Source organism: Pleurodeles waltl, chromosome 2_2 (genome assembly GCF_031143425.1).
Source record: "Pleurodeles waltl isolate 20211129_DDA chromosome 2_2, aPleWal1.hap1.20221129, whole genome shotgun sequence".
Taxonomy (NCBI): domain Eukaryota; kingdom Metazoa; phylum Chordata; class Amphibia; order Caudata; family Salamandridae; genus Pleurodeles; species Pleurodeles waltl.
In genome coordinates, this window is record NC_090439.1 from 895663722 (window position 1) to 895681587 (window position 17866).

Sequence of the window (17866 nt, forward strand, 5' to 3'; positions counted from 1 at the left end):
GTTTTCCAAAAAACAATGAAAACTATGATTTGCTTATCTCCAGAAATACTTTCACATTCACAACTATAAAGGCCGAAAAGTTTTTACTCATTGAAACTTGAAGCGCTTTCTTATAACACCAGAAAGCGCTTTTACTTGTCTTGCACTCATTATGCTAAGGGGGTGCTTTACTCATGTGGCCTGAATCACTTTGATTGTTGTACCAAGAGCCTTTTCCTCCTGTGGATTGAAGCGCTTTGATTGCCTTGCCAAGAGCGCTTTTTCATCTGTGAACTGAAGCGCTTGAATTGCCGTGCCAAGAGTGCTTTACACCTATGGACTGAAGCACTTGAATTGGCATGCCAAGAGTGCTTTACATCTGTGGACTGAAGTGCTTGAATTGCCGTGCCAAGAGCACTTTACATCTGTGAACTGAAGTGCTTGAATTGCCGTGCCAAGAGTGCTTTGCATCGGTGGACTGAAGCGCTTGAATTGCCGTGCCAAGAGTGATTTACACCTGTGAACTGAAGCACCTGAACTGCCGTGCCAAGAGTGCTTTACATCTCTGGACTGAAGCGCCTGAATTGTCGTGCCAAGAGCGCATTACATCTGTGGACTGAAGCGCTTGAATTGCCGTGCCAAGAGCGCTTTACACCTGTGGACTGAAGTGCCTGAACTGTCGTGCCAAGGGCGCTGTACATCTGTGTACTGAAGCGCCTGAATTGTCGTGCCAAGAGCGCTTTACACCGGCGGACTGAAGCGCTTGAATTGTCGTGCCAAGAGCACTTTACACCTGTGGACTGAAGCGCCTGAACTGCCGTGCCTAGAGCGCTTTACATCTGTGGACTGAAACACCTTTGATCATGGCGCCTAGGCCGCTGTAACCTGGATACTGAAAATGCTTTGTTCGTTGTGCTAAGGGGCACTTTACTTCTGGAAGTAATGACTTCCTCCAAAATTGAAGTCACCAAGGCCTTACCGCTACGAGTACCACCTACTCGTTTTTGAATTCACCATGGAAACAAGGATACTTTGATCGGATGCCTCTCTGCCATGCAGGAACTCTGCTCTTCTTTTGAGAATCCCCCACGAGGTCTGACTGCATTGAAGTCTTCAAAATAGTAAGCAACGTGCTTGGGTGTGGCTGGGCTTTATCCGCCTGCCACACCCCAAGATGGCTGCTGCCTCTAAAAACATGGGAATTGTAGTTCCTTCATGGAGTAGCACTGATAAGTGCATCTTGTCCACCAATGTCCTGAACCTGCAGCTCTATGAGCTTTGCCACAGGACAGACGAAGCTGATGGCCACCTTTGGAACAAGAGGGGATGACAAGTGGTGCGCAGAAAGCACCGCAGAGCCGCACAGCGGAGTTTCGGGCGGGCCCTGGACCGCGCATGGCCTTATTCCTGACAGACACTTTAGTTTTGGTAGTGGATCGATCTATTACAAGAGCTACACCAGTTAAATTGACCTTTATAAATTGATGCACAGCCAGCAAACCACAAGGGTGAACGACAGAAAAATCCACAGAGATTTGAATGTATACTTTACATAACAGAACCCAAAAAGTCCCCACAGGATGTTGAACCCAGGCATGTAGCAGAAATGAAAAACACTTGTAAGGATCTGTGTTTGTACTCTGGTCAGCCCGGACACCTTATAAAACTATAATGGTATCCTCTAGTCGGGAAACTAAAAAGCACAGCCTTAGAGGACAGATGGAGGTCGAGCTTATATTTTTACCACTCATCTGCCTACATGAAGGCACACATTCATATGAAAGTAGTTTTTTCAACCAAGAGAGGATCCTTACATCTCTATGTCTTAATTGACTTTGGTGCATGAGGTTGTTTTATGGGCACCAAGTCTCAGGAAATAACTGCAATTCCCACAAAAGATAAGGAAAAAAATCAGAAGTAATGCAGGGTGTTGATGGACAATTTCTGACTTCAGGAATTGCGTGCAAAGACATAAAGGCTATGATAACTGCAACACATCAGGTCATGTGGAGGGAATTGTCTTAAATATAATTACATTTTCTATAATTCCTAGATGATTTGGCAGATTCTTTTTAGATTCTGCTTAGCGTACTTCACACGTACCTGTCTTCCTCAGAACTTAACCTGCCCAAATCAGAACTTTATTCACCAAACCGTTTTTTATACCCATACAAAATAAAAATACCAGCTATGCATATACTCTAATGCAATAAACTCCATTAAAATCAGTATTATACCCTCACCCCTCATTTCTGTCTTATGAGACCAGATCAAGGAAGCTGAGATCGTCTCCAAACTAGATCTCTGTTGAGCCTACAATCTGGCGAGAATTTGTGAGGTCGGTCAGTGGAAGATGGCACTCAGCAGTTGTTATGGTTGCCATGAGCATTTTGTCATGCTATTTGGTCTGTGCAATGCTCCTGCAGAATTCCAGCTGTTCGTTAATAATATTATCAGAGACCTCTTAAACACCTTCAAGGTCTTATATCTGAATGGCATCTTAATTTATTCCAATGATCTTCATCAATAAAGTCCACATGTTAAAGAAGATTTATCCTGTCTTCAAAAACCCATCAACCATTTTAGGATTTCAGATATCAAAAAAGGGCATGCGCATTGATACGGACAAGGGGAAGGCAATAGTAGATCGAGCAGCTTAGGGTTTGCCAACTTTCATCAAGGGCTTCTCGATGATTGTTGGACCTATTGTGCGTCTTACAAAGAAAGGACAGCCTTTCAGGTGGTGATCAGAACAAACATTTGCATTTCAGATATTAAAACATCCTTCACAGCTTAACCTATATTGAGGCACACAAACATGCAACTTTCGTTATTGTAAAGACTGATGTCTCTGCCTTTGCTGCTGGTGTGGTGCTGACACAGAAAGATCCCTAGATGGAAACTGCACTTTTGGTGGCCTGCTAATCTCAAACTTTATCTTCGTTGGAGCGTAATTACACCATTTACGATTGAAAACTGCTGGCATTCAAGGAGGTGTTTACACAATGACGTCCCTATTTGCAACAGGTTTTGCATTTAATCACAGTTAGGACTGATATTACTTCCGATATAGTGTCTGAACTCTTGACATGCAAGATGGTCTTTTTTCTCCATATAGACCTGGAAAGCGCAATGGCAAAGCTGATGCCTTATCTCTATAAGAGGAAGAGGTGGAAGAACCCAGGCCAGTCTCCAAAATCTTGTCAGCTATCATCTTCTGCTGCTGAAAGATAAACACATTTTAGATCATGATAACCTCAGACAAGGCTACATAAGTGAACAGCAGTGGCCACAGAAGGAATGTGAAGTACAAAGGAAAGCAGGCAAACTACTATACTGGAAAGAAGCTTGGTACTTGCCCCACAAGAATTTCAGCTACAGGTGAAGAATCAGTGCAATGTACCTACTGTGAGACACATAAGACAGAAAAATGCAGGATTTGATAAAGATTTTTTTTTTCCTGCTATGTGTGCTTTTGTCAAGAATTTGTAAAACTGTGTTATATTTGTGCTGAATCAAAGACTTCCACTACTCGACCTGAGGGATGATCACAACTACTGTCACCAACTACAAGGTCATGGTCCATGGTATCCTTGGATTTGTTAATAGAATTACCACTGTCACAACAATTTGGTAATCTGCTAGTGGTGATAGACTATTTTGCCAAACTAGGCCATTGTATTCCGTAGAAAGGTTGGCTTACAGCCGTGGGACTAGCTCCATTTTTTCTCCATCAAATACTTAAGACTTAACATCCTTCTTCATGTTATAATTACCGAAAAAGGATCACAGTCCATGACTCATTTCTAGAAGGAGCTGATGAAAACAATGATGGTGAAACATTTACCTTCAAGCAGTTATCTACAAACAGAAAGGGTGATAGACAGAAAAGGTGAATCAAGCCATTGGACAATATCGCTGATGTTTTGTGATGGAGGAACAGTCAGGCATGACCAAATTTGTATATAACGACTCCATTTATATATCCACGGGACCGCTTACTTTCTATTATACCCATGGCATACCTCCACATACCTTTCCTGCATGTCTGTCTTCTACTTATGCATTAGACCTGACAGCCTTAGGGTGGTCACCCTTAACTTTTTGCCTGCCTCCCTACACTTTTTTGATACTGTTTTTGCTGGTTTTAGGACTCTGCTAACCAGTGCTAAAGTGCATATGTTCTCTCCCTTAAAACATGGTGACATTGGTTCATACCCTATTGGCTAATTTAATCTACTTGTAAGCCCCCAGTAAAGTGCAATACGTGTGCGCAGGGCCTGTAGATTAAATGCTACCAGTGGGCCTGCAGCACTGATTGTGCCACCCACATAAGTAGCCCCTTAACCATGCCTCAGGCCTGCCATTGCAAGGCCTGTGGGTGCAGTTTCACTGCCACTTCGACTTCGCATTTAAGAGTACTTGCCAAGCCTTAAAATCCCCCTTTTCTACATATAAGTCATCCCTAAGGCAGGCCCTAGGTAACCCATAGGGCAGGGTGCTATGTAGGTAAAAGGCAGGACATATACCTGTGTAGTTTATATGTCCTGGTAGTGTAGAACTCCTAAATTCATTTCACACTGCTGTGAGGCCTGCTCCTTTCATAGGCTAACATTAGGGCTACCCTCATATACTGGTTGAGTGGTAGCTTTTGATCTAAAAGGAGTAACAAGGTCATATTTAGTATGGCCAGAATGGTGATACAACATCCTGCTGACTGGTGAAGCTGGATTTAATATTACTATTTTAGAAATGCCACTTTTAGAAAGCGAGCATTTCTCTACACTTAAATCCTTTTGTCTTACAATCTACGTCTGGCTAGGTTACTTGACAGCTCCCTTGTGCATTTCACCCAGACAACCCTAAACACAGGATGCTCAGTCACACCTGCACACATCTGCATACTTAATGGGTCTTCCTGGGCTGGGAGGGTGGAGGGCCTGACACTTACATTTGAAAGGACAGTGGCCTGCCCTCACACAATGGACTGCCAAACCCCCTACTGGGACCCTGGCAGACAGGATGGAACTGAAAGTGGACCTGGTGCACTGCTAAGCCACTCTTTGAAGTCTCCCCCACTTCAAAGGCACATTTCGGTATTTAAACAGGGCCTCTGACCTTACCAACTCAGACACTTCTGGACAAGATACCACTGGTGAAGAAACCCTGAACCAGACCCTGCAACCTGCCAAGAGGAACTGCCTGGCTTCCCAAAGGTCTCACCTGACTGCTTTTCTGCCAAGGACTGCTGACCTGTTGTTGCTTTGCTGTCCTCTGGCTCTGCTGAGAAGTGCTGTCCAAGGGCTTGGATAGAGCTTGGCTCCTGTTTCTTGAAGTCTCAGGACCAAAAAAGACTTCATCCTGCAAAGAACTCCTTGTGTGTCGAAAATTCGATGCACAGCCTGCCAGAAACAACGCACAGCCTGCATCGCAGTGAGAAAATCACTGCACGCCGAACCTGAACGATGCAGCCCCGCTCCCCGAGTGGAGATCGTTGCAGCGCCAGCGTTGTGACCGGAACTTCGACGCACAGCCCACTGAATCGATGCAAAGTCCAGCTGGAATGACGCAGCCTGACTTCCTACGAGAAGAATCAACGCAGCGCCTGCCGTGCAACAGAAAGTTCCACGCATCGCCCACAGGATCGAAGCAGCTCCTGTGACTTTGTCCTGCACGCCCAGGACTTCTCTGCATTGTGCCCGGGGTGTCCGAATACCCCACAACCTGAAGAGGATCCAAGTCTTCGCGCCGGAAATCGACGCAAAGCCTGCCCTGTGTGAAAACTTATTGACGCATCGTCTGTGTGCGCTGGCGAAATCGGCGCACACCTCCCTGTTTTCCACGCATCTCCTCCTCTATGGCCCCTTGCGGAGAATTTGAACGCAAACCAGGTACTTTGTGCTTGCAAGAGACACTTGTTGCTTTTTAAGAACTCAAGACTCCTTTTAGCATTTTTTACAGTGATTATTAATTCAAATCTTGATAAATATTCTATATTTTTCTAAACACTGTGTGGTGTATTTTTGTGGTGATATACTGTGTTATAGCATGATTCATTGCACAAATACTTTACACATTGCCTTCTAAGTTAAGCCTGACTGCTCAGTGCCAAGCTACCAGAGGGTGGGCACAGGATAATTTGGACTGTGCATGACTTGCCCTGACTAGAGTGAGGGTCCTTGCTTGGACAGGGGGTAACCTGACTGCCAACCAAAGACCCCATTTCTAACAATATGTTTTTTGGCAACTCAGTTATTGAAACATCTAACGGTTGTCAAGAAGGCACTGCATCAGCATCTCTTTATAGGGCAAGCAGATCATAAAAGGCAGACAGATTGTCACCATTGAGCTGCCCCCAAATAGAAAGCGGGTGAGAAATTTGTGTTAAATACAATATACATCCACTAGCAAGGGTTTCAACTTACATACTTGACCCTCGCCTTGTGGGTCCATTCCCTATTGTATGAATAGTTAATCAATTTGCAGTACACGTCTCTAAGAGATGGAAGCTGCAAAGATTCATTCAGTATTAAATAAATCACAGTTTACACAGCAAAGTCTAAAGAATGTAAACCAAGTCCTCTACCAATTCTCAGGAATCTGAAGTAAAGGCTACTGTGGATTCCTGTATTTACTATGGGCGATTGCCAAATAAAATATCTTGGAAAGGCGTTTATGCCTTTGAAGGATTGTGAAATGCCGTCTCTTTTGTCCATGCGTCCAGATTAGTATCCCAATCCCCTAAACAATTTCCAAAGAAACCAGGTCTGAGCAAATACTGCAGGGTGGGTGCTACTGTCAAATAAAGGAAGGAGAATCAGGAAGTGCAGGTGTACTCACATAATGGTCCTGGTTTTCATCCTTCATCTAGGAGCAGAAGAGAGCTGGTTTGGTAAAATGCCTGGCAACCACTCAAAGTTGTTTCTGCTCTTTAATTTGCTCAGTTTGTCACCTATTATTGCATCCCAACACTTTCCCATTTTCTCCCCTTCTCTGTTTCATGTGCCCATGTCCTTTGCGCCTACATTTTCCATTCTTCCTCCTCCCTCATCTGTTCAATCTGTAATCAGACTTACATGCATTCATTATACTCTGCAAGAGCTGCTGGCTCTGAACAATCTTTTTCCATGTAGGTTATATGTTGCTACTTTCCTCAGTGTATACAGCTCTGGGCCTGAATCCTGGTACTCATGATATTCCTCCATTAAGAGAAAGATAAGACATAATCCACTGTTGTGCAATACTTGAACTTGCCAACTTGTTGAACAGAGTCTAATAGTTTGTTTCTCTTTGCCTTTTGTCAAGATTACCAAGAAGTGGATATGAGTCGATTCTATCTGCTGTTGGTGACATTCCCAACCAGTATCTCCAGTGTTATATCCTTTCCCCCCATTTTTCCCTGAATGCCTAACTGAAGCATTAATATTCAGTACCTCAGCTGGAACAGGTGGACGCTTGGAAATGTCGGCTACATCTTTTGGGGAACTTTAACTTGTTTTCATAATCTGGAACGGAGTGGATTTCGACTTGATTATATTATCTTTGTTTGGCTTTGCTTTATGTCCTTGTTTAGATAACCTTATTGATTTTATTCATAACAACTATATTGTTAAATTTAGAATTTCTCTATGGTGCATTCCTTTACCATCACATCACAAATTATGGATGTTGATGTAACTAATCATAAACAATCTTAACAGCATCTGGACCATGAAGGCGCTCCTTCATACAAATCACTGTGAATTCCGTGCTAAGATGAGCAATAGGTATTAGAATTCAGTCCAGTATGTGACAGCAGTGGGCATCCTGAACATATACTGTTAGCTTCTGCTGACATCACTGATATCGTAAAAATAAAACAAACATTTAGGAGGTAAGGTACATAATATACCCACCCTCCCAACACCCCTTATTAATAATACCACCCCTGTGAGACGTATTAATTTATTAGTATCATCCAGAGGGTGGTATTTTTAACTCACCAAGACCCCACCACTCATATCCCTTTTTAGCATTCACATTGTTGAAACCAACAGTGCTCCCACGTATTCCGTCGGTTGCAGCACGCCTCGTTCTGTAGCAGAACAGGAGGAAACCCAATGATGAAGCATGCCACCAAGGGGTAACCCTGGTGGGTGAGGGTTTTTCATACAAAAAAACCTTTTTGTCTCCCTGTGGAAGTTCTTTTGGCTGGGCCTTTGTGTACGTTTACTGAAGCTTTAAGGAGGAAAGACCCAGCCCCTTTAAACCGTCCTTCTCCCCTTTGGTTAGCGACATCATTGATATGCCATCTCAAATGATGAATAGCCTGTAATCTGCATAATCATAAGTACTCCAGTAAACTCAAGACAGTGCAGGGTGAATAATACATAACAACACATCACTGTAATTGGCATTTCATCATCGATAGTGTTATCTTTGTAAGGTTTGCATTTTAGCTTGACAATGGAAAGAGGGTTCAAGGATGATTACGAGTATTTTGCCATCATGAATATCCTGGTGCCATCATTATAAGCATAATATCATCACACTTAGTAGGAGGTCACTATGATGTGCTAGAGATTCTAATGTGTAAAATCCTTTTGTCTGATTTAAAAGAACGTGGCACCACAAAATCTTGAACAAAAACAGTACATTTACTATCCATGCGTCTTGCAATGCCCTTATTTCGAGCTTAAAGGATAGTGGATCATAGAATGAAACTCCTTGAGATCCATTATCTGTCAAGTTGGAGAGGCGATGCCTTTGTGAATTAGCTATCCAATCTGGAGAGGTTGATCCTCCGTTGTGTCTGGTGGAAACTCCCCTTAGCATGTTAGGGAGGCAAGATATGCAGATGTGCGGGCACTGAATCAGTCATGAGAATATGTCAGTTTACCACAAAAGCCTTCACCAAATGGCAGATACAGCAGCTTTGGCAGAGAGACTTACCTCACCTTGTCAGAAAACTCTAGGGTGGTCATGTAGAGCCTGGCATGCGGCCCGCTAATGCAACAGAACAGGGAAGGCCTTGGCTATTTAGAAGTCCCCAGCTGCCTGGCGGGGATCCCTCTAAAGCGAAGATGCACATTCATCTTTGTTGAAAGCAGAGTGGGTACCGTGTTCTCGTCATCCACTAAATTCTTGCTGTTCAGAAACAAGCCCCCAAATATGCACAGCTTTCTTCCTGTGTGTGTGGCTGCCGCGCACCGCATGATGGACCATGATTTGGAAAACAAGTGACTTCTCTTCCCTAAACACCCTAAACATGGTGGGGGATCTCATAAGTCAGTGGCAGCTGAACATATTGGTCAGAGGTTTCCACAGGCAGAGCTAGTTGAAAATACTCCAGCAGAAACCCACCGGGTTTGTCATCTTTAATTAGGATGCCAGAATGATGATCTTGGCGTACATGGCATTCACCATTTTTTTATGAATACCCTATATTCACTAACCTCTAAATGACAGCTGAATGTGTCAATTGTTTTCTGCCATCGTAGAGGAGAAAGACAACCCGCCACTAAACTCTAAGGCCCATATTTATACATTTTGACGCAAAACTGCGCTGACGCAGTTTTGCGTCAAAAAAATTAGCGCCGGCTAACGCCATTCTGAAGCACCATGCGGGCGCCGTATTTATTGAATGACGTTAGCCGGCGTTAGCCGCCGGCGCCCTCTGGTGTGCGTTAAAAAAAACGACGTACACCAGGCAGCGCCGGCGTAGGGGGATATGGGGCTTGGGCGTCAAGAAATGGGGCAAGTCAGGTTGAGGCAATTTTTTCGCCTCAACCCGATTTGCGCCATTTGTTTTCACTCCCAACCCCCATAGAAATGACTCCTGTCTTAGCAAAGACAGGAGTCATGCCCCCTTGCCCAATGGCAATGCCCAGGGGACTTCTGTCCCCTGGGCATGGTCATTGGGCATAGTGGCATGTAGGGGGGCACCAATCAGGCCCCCCTATGCCACCAAACAAAAAATAATAATAATACCTACCTGAACTTACCTTAATGTCCCTGGGATGGGTCCCTCCAGCCTTGGGTGTCCTCCTGGGGTGGGCATGGGTGACAGGGGGTGTCCCTGGGGGGGCACCTCTGGGCTCCTTCAGAGCCCACAGGTCCCTTAACGCCTGCCTTTTGCAGGCGCTAAAAAACGGCGCAAAAGCGGCCGTACGTCATTTTTTTTGACCCGCCCACTCCCGGGCGTGAATTTTGCCCGGGAGTATAAATCCGACGCACATGCCTCGGAGTCGATTTTTTAGACGGGAACGCCTACCTTGCATATAATTAACGCAAAGTAGGTGTCCACGCTAAAAAATGACGCTAACTCCATGGACTTTGGCGCTAGATGCGTCTAACGCCAAAGTATAAATATGGAGTTCGTTTTGCGGCGAAACTGCGTAAAAAAAAACGACGCAATTCCGGCGCAAACGGAGTATAAATATGCCCCTAAATGTGACCTTTAATGAGTAAAGCAGCAGGTTGAAACCAAAGATTTGCCACTGGTTTAGGGAATCAAAGAGATATAGAAGGCAGACAAATGTGGTACATTTATTGGTAGTTATCAAGCAGAAGCAGTGTGAATCTACTTGACAGCGTAGTGAAAATGAACAGCACAGAACTTCAAATGTGAACTGAAGTAAGAGCTGTGATGTTCTGGTTACACAATAATTAGAATTCTGGACCTGTGCTCTCTGCAGTTTTAACCATCTTTCATCCCCTCTAAGGCACTGATACCCTAAATTTTTAGGTCGAGCACGCAAGCGTTTCGACCTGTTGTAATCTATCTGTGGGCTTTTAACCACGTCCATCGCACGCCCATCACTGTCACTCGTCTGTGGGCTTGCCTTTCAAAAATCCTTTGTTATCATTGGTAAATATGTTTGTCCCTCCTTGGGGTGGTTTGGGTACTGCCTTGGACATTGACCCTCTTACATGGATAATTGCACAATCTCGATATGTTTGACCGCAAGTGAACTTCTTTTTCCTTTTGTGTCTCTCCTTCACGCTCATGCTCATGGTGGCCATGGCTCTGAATTGACTCGCTTATGTCAATTGTTTTACTTTTCATTTTCAATTTAAGTGGCAATAAATGTCCAGTTGAGTATTTAAAGCTCTAACGCGAGCAAACGTGAGACTCATTGCATTGCAAATGCTTGTTAGCACTTACATTTGAATATTACACCTATTAATTCTAACTTTCAGAAATTATCCTCAATGGAAAAGACATTCTTATAACATGAAAAGTCTTCCCTGATTTACCCCAGAATCCTTGAGATTTATAGGATTTTTAGTACGACTCAATAAATACAAATCGTTCTTCACAAAAAAATATTATAATACATGGGAATCTGCAATCTCTGTATAAAACCTGTCTGTAATGTCTTTATAATAGGTGACTTGTGACAGATCCAGTTGCTCATTACAAAGAAATGTCCTCAGAACTCAACTGTAATAACTTATTACAATTTGGTTCTGATGTCATAATGCCTACTGCCACAGCTAGCAGACGGGGAAAGGCAGGTCAGGTCACTGGGCATAATTAAAGCAGCTGTTTGTACCAAAACACTTGTTCCCAGTAGGAAATGGCAACATGTTTGTTTTTTGAGCTCTTTAGGTAATTATTAAAAAGAAAGCTCCTACTGCGCTTTAAACAAAGAACCTTACTTGTATTAAATTGATTCTAAAATCTTTTTGCAACAAACATCTAACAGCATTTTGATGTGTTTAATTTTTCAGTACAGATTTTATTTTTTTCTTTATGTTTGCAAACATGCTTTCTCTTTCATATGAAAGAGCTATGGCCCTCATTACAACCCTGGCGGTCGGTGATAAAGCGGCGGTAATACTGCCAACAGGCCAGTAGTAATAAATATGAAATTATGACCACAGCAGACACCGCTCAAACAAACAGCCACTTTAACACACCGACCGCCAGGACGAAACCAACAGGCAACATGGCGGTAACCACCAACAGCCAGGCGGAAGACAATGTTCCGCCCACAGTAATATGACACACCTATCTGCCACCTTTTCTGGGGCAGTACCAACGACATCAAAAGCCTGGCGGAAACAGAACACAGAAGGGAAACGAATCACCTCTGGAGACTCAGGGAAGAACCACGCCGCCATGGAGCCGAGCTGCATCTCTTCCCCATGCTCTTCTACCTTCTGCTCCAGTACTAACAGCAACGCCGGCAAAGACGACCACAGTGAATACTTCCGCCTAGCACACAGGGGAGGAGGGGAGGAAAAAGAGAGTGACACACACACGCAACACACACAAGCAGATACAGCAACATAAAATATTTACTCCGTACCCCTCAGGAATAATGCAAAGACAACTACTATAGAGTAAAAAGAGTGTAATAAGATAAAATTGTATAAATATGTGCATCCAAATCAAAAAGTATATACATATTTACATATGTAGGGACACTGCCCAGTCCTCAATGTCCGTGGGCCACAGGGCCACATCACATAGTCCAAGGCCCCACCTTACTCCTGCAACAACATGGAGAGAACACTGCAGGGGCATCAGGTCGAAAATAGCCAGGCACCTCAGGGGGACAGGGAATGGGGGAGCACCTCAGCCGGAAGATGGTACAACACCACTGGTCCTGGAGGTGGCAACATGCCCATTACTATTGCCTTGGGGAGTGCAAGGCCACAGTCTCTCAAGTGGGTGACTTGCCCACTGCTTGGTCCTGGGGAGTGCAAGGCCACAGTCTCTCAAGTGGCTGATTTGCCCACTGCTTGGTCCTGGGGAGTGCAAGGCCACAGTCTCTCAAGTGGGTGACTACTTCCACTGGTTCTGGAGGGGGCATTGTGCCCAGTGAGCTTCCTCCTGGAAAGGATGGGGGAGTGGATGGCTTCTCCACTGGTTCTGGAGGGGGCATTGTGCCCAGTGAGCTTCACCCTGGGAAGGATGGGGTGAGTGGATGGCTTCTCCACTGGCTTTGGAGGGGGCATTGTGCCCAGTGAGCTTCATCCTGTGGAGGATGGGGAGAGTGGATGAGTTCTTCCACTGCTTCTGGAGGGGGCATTGTGCCCAGTAATGCAGATCTTGGGGAGTGCAAGGTCACAGTCTCTCACCTGGGTGTCAGACCCACAGGATTTGCTGGTGCCAGGCTGCACAACAGCCCATGGACGCAGGACTACACACTGCCTGCCAGCGGTGACGGCTGCTCAGTGGTGGCAGTGGTGGTGCTGCTGGTGGAGCTGGCAGTGGTGGGGGGTGGCTCCAGCCCTTCCCCTGCAACCTCGGACAGCTGCCCACTGGGGCTGCTGCTGTTGGTGGTGGTGCTGGCAGTGGTGGGGGGAGGCTCCAGCCCTTCCCTTGCAGCCTCGGATGGCTGCCCACTGGGGATGCTGGTGGCGGTGCTGGTGGAGGTGTTGGTGGCGATGCTGGTGGCAGAGCTGGTGGTGGTGCTAGCAGTGGTGGGGGGAGGCTCTAGCCCTTCCCCTACAGCCTCGGACGGCTGCCCACTGGGGCTGCTGCTGGTGGCGGTGCTGGTGGAGGTGCTGGCGGTGGTGCTGGTGGCGGAGCTGGTGGTGATGCTAGCTAGCAGTGGTGGGGGGAGGCTCCAGCCCTTCCCCTGCAGCCCCGGACGGCTGCCCACTGGGGCTGCTGCTGGCGTTGCTGGTGGAGGTCCTGGCAGTGGTGGGGGGAGGCTCCATCCCTTCCCCTGCAGCCTCAGATGGCTGCCCACTGGGGCTGCTGCTGCTGGTGTCAGTGCTGGCTGAGGTGCTGGCAGTGGTGGGGGGAGGCTCCAGCCCTTCCCCTGCAGTCTCGGGCGGCTGCCCACTGGGGCTGCTGCTGGCGGTGCTGGTGGAGGTCCTGGCAGTGGTGGGGGGAGGCTCCATCCCTTCCCCTGCAGCCTCAGATGGCTGCCCACTGGGGCTGCTGCTGCTGGTGTCAGTGCTGGCCGAGGTGCTGGCAGTGGTGGGGGGAGGCTCCAGCCCATCCCCTGCAGCCTTGGACGGCTGCCCAGTGGGGCTTCTACTGCTGGTGGCAGTCGTGGTGGTGGTGGTGCTGGCAGTGGTGGGGGGAGGCTCCAGCCCTTCCCCTGCATCTTCGGACGGCTGCCCACTGGAGCTGCTGTTGCTGGTGGCGGTGTTGGCAGTGGTGGGGGGGCGGGGCTCCAGCCCTTACCTTGCAGCCTCAGATGGCTGAACCACCATGGTTGGTGGTGTGGCCTCCGACTGAATCCCAGCACCAGGCCTCTTGCCATTTTTGCCTGCTGGTGCAACCCCCTTGCCCTTCCCACCAGCAGCTGGGGATGGTTCCTTGCTCCTTTTGGCAGCAGCTGGGGACGGCTCCTTGCTCTTCCTGTCAGCAGCTGAGGATTGCTCCTTGCCCTTCCTTTTAGCAGCTGGGGTGCCTCCTCACCCTTCCCTGCAGCAACTGCGGGTGCCTCCTTGCCCTTCCTTGCAGCACTTGGTGCAGGTTCCCTTTCAATGTTGCTGCCTGGTGCCCGGGATCCTTTCCCACCTGGTGTAGCTGTGGACACTACTGTGCCCGTGGACTGTGTGGCTGAGGTGCTTGCCTGAGTTTTGACAACCCTGGCCTGACGTGAGGGACGGGTGGGGAGGTCTAGGGAATAGGTCAATGTTGGCGAGGAAAAGCTTCTTAGGGACATTGGGGTGGGAAGAGGGAGATGGTTTGGAAGTGGAGGAAGAAGGAGTGGTTGTAGAAGGTGTCAGTCTGCTGTGTTTGGGTGCAGGTGCATGGGCTGGATGCTGTTGTGAGATGGATGGCTGTTGGGTGTCTGAGTGCTTGCGTTTGTGTACTTTGGGAGGAGGGAGCACAGACACAGTGGGAGAGGACACAGGGGACGTGTGCATGGAAGTGGGGGTGGTGACTGCCAGTGAGGGGCATGTGCTGTTAGATGTGCTGGTGATGGGGGTAGTGGATAAGGATGTAGTGCATGCAGGTGTGAGTGTAGACGCAACTGGGAGGGAGGTGGAGGACGAGGAGGAGAGGGCCACAGTGGAGGCAGTGGATGTTGGTATGTCTGCATCTGGATGGTGTTTTTGTGAGTGCCTGTGGGATGAAGAGTGGTGCTTGTGTTTGCCATGTCCACTCTTGTGTGTTGTCCTGGGTGCATGCTCATCTGCCTGTGTGCTTTGGATAGGTTGGGGTTGAGGGGAATGGGATTGGGTAGAAGAAGTTGGACGGGGGAGGCTAGAAACAGGGACAATGGCTGCCATCACAGAGGATGCCAGAGGCTGGATTGATCTATGTTGGGTCCCTATGCCAGTGTGAATGCCCTCCAGGAATGCATTTGTCTGTTGCATTTGGGCTGCCAGCCCCTGGATGGCCTTAACAATGGTTGACTGCCCAACAGAGATGGATCTTGGGAGGTCAATAGCCTCCTTACTCAGGGCAGCAGGGCTAACTGGGGCAGGGCCTGAGGTCGAAGGAGATGCCCACCCTCCAGGGTGAGCGGGCATAGGAAACTCACTGAGGGGCTGCTCGGAGGGCGGTGCTGGTACGGGGTGTCGGCTGTACCTTTAGCTGGGGTGGGCACAGAGGTGTCCGCCACCACCAGGGAGTTTCCATCGGAGGAGATATCTGTGTCCGAACTGTACCCTCGAATCTCTGCTGTGGCGCTCCCCTTGCCCTCTGTCCCACTGGTGCCCTCACCGTCGGTGGATTCGGCATCCTGGGTCCTGTGGAATGCAGCTCCCTCCGTCGCCGGTGCCTCTGCTCCTCCGCCAGATGATGCTAATGCACAGAGGGACAGGGTGACAAAACAAAAAGGGAGGGAAGAGACAAAGGATACACTTGGTCAATGGCGGCACCAACACCAACGTTGGCGTACATAACACACACACAGGGAACAGCCCTATGCACTAAGCAATGCACTACCAGTCACAATGCTAGTCACCAGGCCATGGATAGGGACACCAATTGCAGCATACCTGAGACCCACAGACCCCTGCCCAGTAGTGGATGCCTACTAGCTTGGTTGGAGGAATTTTACATCAGAACCCTACCCAACATGGGACCTACTCTGCAATGTCAGGCGTGGCCTAGGGGCACCCACAGGCCCACATCCCCCACCCGGACACCACCACACCAGGTGCAAGTTGTATGTTGGGGCACTGTACTCACCCCCTTGTGGCTGCTGTGATGCCCCCAAGCGCCCATTCAGTGCCGCATAGGCCGCCTCCAGTATACGGGCCATCAGGGGTGTCAGGGTTCAACGGGAACCCCTTACTCGTTGGGAGACCATCCCCAGCTGGGCATCCGCCGTCTTCCGTGCCCAGCATCTCAGGTCCTCCCACCGTTTAAGACAGTGGGTTCTCCGCCTGCCGTAGACCCACAGGGTCTGCACGTCCTTGGCGATGGCACGCCATAAACCCTTTTTCTGATGGGCGCTGACCTGCAGGGAAATGGACACAGGGAAAGGTATTAGTCCGATCGTCATGCCTGTTACACTAATGGCCCTCCATGCCCCTTCCCATCCCCATTAGCACAGACATGGCCCTCCATACATTCTGCACCCTGCCCAGGGCCCATCCACCACACAACCCCTACATGAGGCCTTCACACACATCACTCCATGCATTCACGCCCCATACATCGTACTCACGGTGTACTCACCTGTTGGTCTGGAGGCCCGTACAGCATTCAGTACTGGGGTAGGACCCCATCCACAAGTCTCTCCTACTCCGCCGAGGTGAAGTCAGGAGCCCTTTCCCCAGTCACACGAGCCATGGTCAGTTCCAGACACAGGTCATAGCAGCACATGCAGTGTAGGTCCTCTCCTGTTGAAGGTTAGGTAGCAAGTGAGTGAACAGATAGAAAATGGCAGTCACGTCCGCCGCGGTGCATACCATCACCGCCGGCGTACATCACCATTGGCCACTGTACCCGATAGTGCCCAATGTTAACCAATGAGGAGTTGCAAGGCAGTTTTCGACTACCTCCTGCAACGGCGCACAATGTCAGCGGAATTACCGCATTTCCACCTGTTCCTCCAAATGGGACAGGCGGATGCCATTTCAGGGGGGGTGCAGGCCATGGCTCCTAACTGCGTCACAGTACACATATGCACCATTTGGACTTCTCCAACTAAATACTGTTACAATCACAACATGCATAGAAGTGTAGTGGATGGAAATAAGAGATACTGACCAGCTGCTCACTATTTTGCCCCATAGATTGCAACCGCTGTGGATGAATAGGAGATGGAGACATACCCCGTGACAGACCCCTGGTGGACTTGGCAACAATGGAGGACAGGCACATTATCCTCACCTATAGACTGGACAGGGCCACAATCACAGAGCTGCGTGCCCAATTGGAGCCTGACCTAACCTCTGCTATCCGTCACCCCGCTAGGATCCCCCCTCTTCTGCAAGTGCTATCAGTGCTCCATTTCCTGGCAACTGGCTCCTTCCAGGTGACAGTGGGCTTGGCAGCAGGAATGTCTCAGCCAATGTTCTCAATAGCGCTGACCAGAGTGTTGTCTGCCTTGATTAAACACATGCGCAGCTACATCGTTTTCCCCCAGTTGGAGGATTTGGCCACAGTGAAAGCTGATTTCTATGCAATGGAACATATCCCCAACATTACTGGGGCAATTAATGGTACACATATTGCATTTGTCCCCCCCCAGCGAAATGAACAGATGTTCAGAAATCAAAAGAGCTTTCACTCCATTAATGTGCAGATTGTGTGCCTGGTGGACCAGTACATCTCCCATGTCAATGGAAAATATCCTGGGTCTGTGCATGATGCCTTTATCCTGAGGAATAGAAGCATCCCATATGTGGTGGCTCAACTCCAGAGGCACAGGGTGTGGCTACTAGGTGAGCCCTGGTTCCCACCCAGTATATGTTGGTGTATGGGTATGGTGTGTGCCCTAAGGGTTAGTGTGTGGCTAGCAGTGGTCCCTCG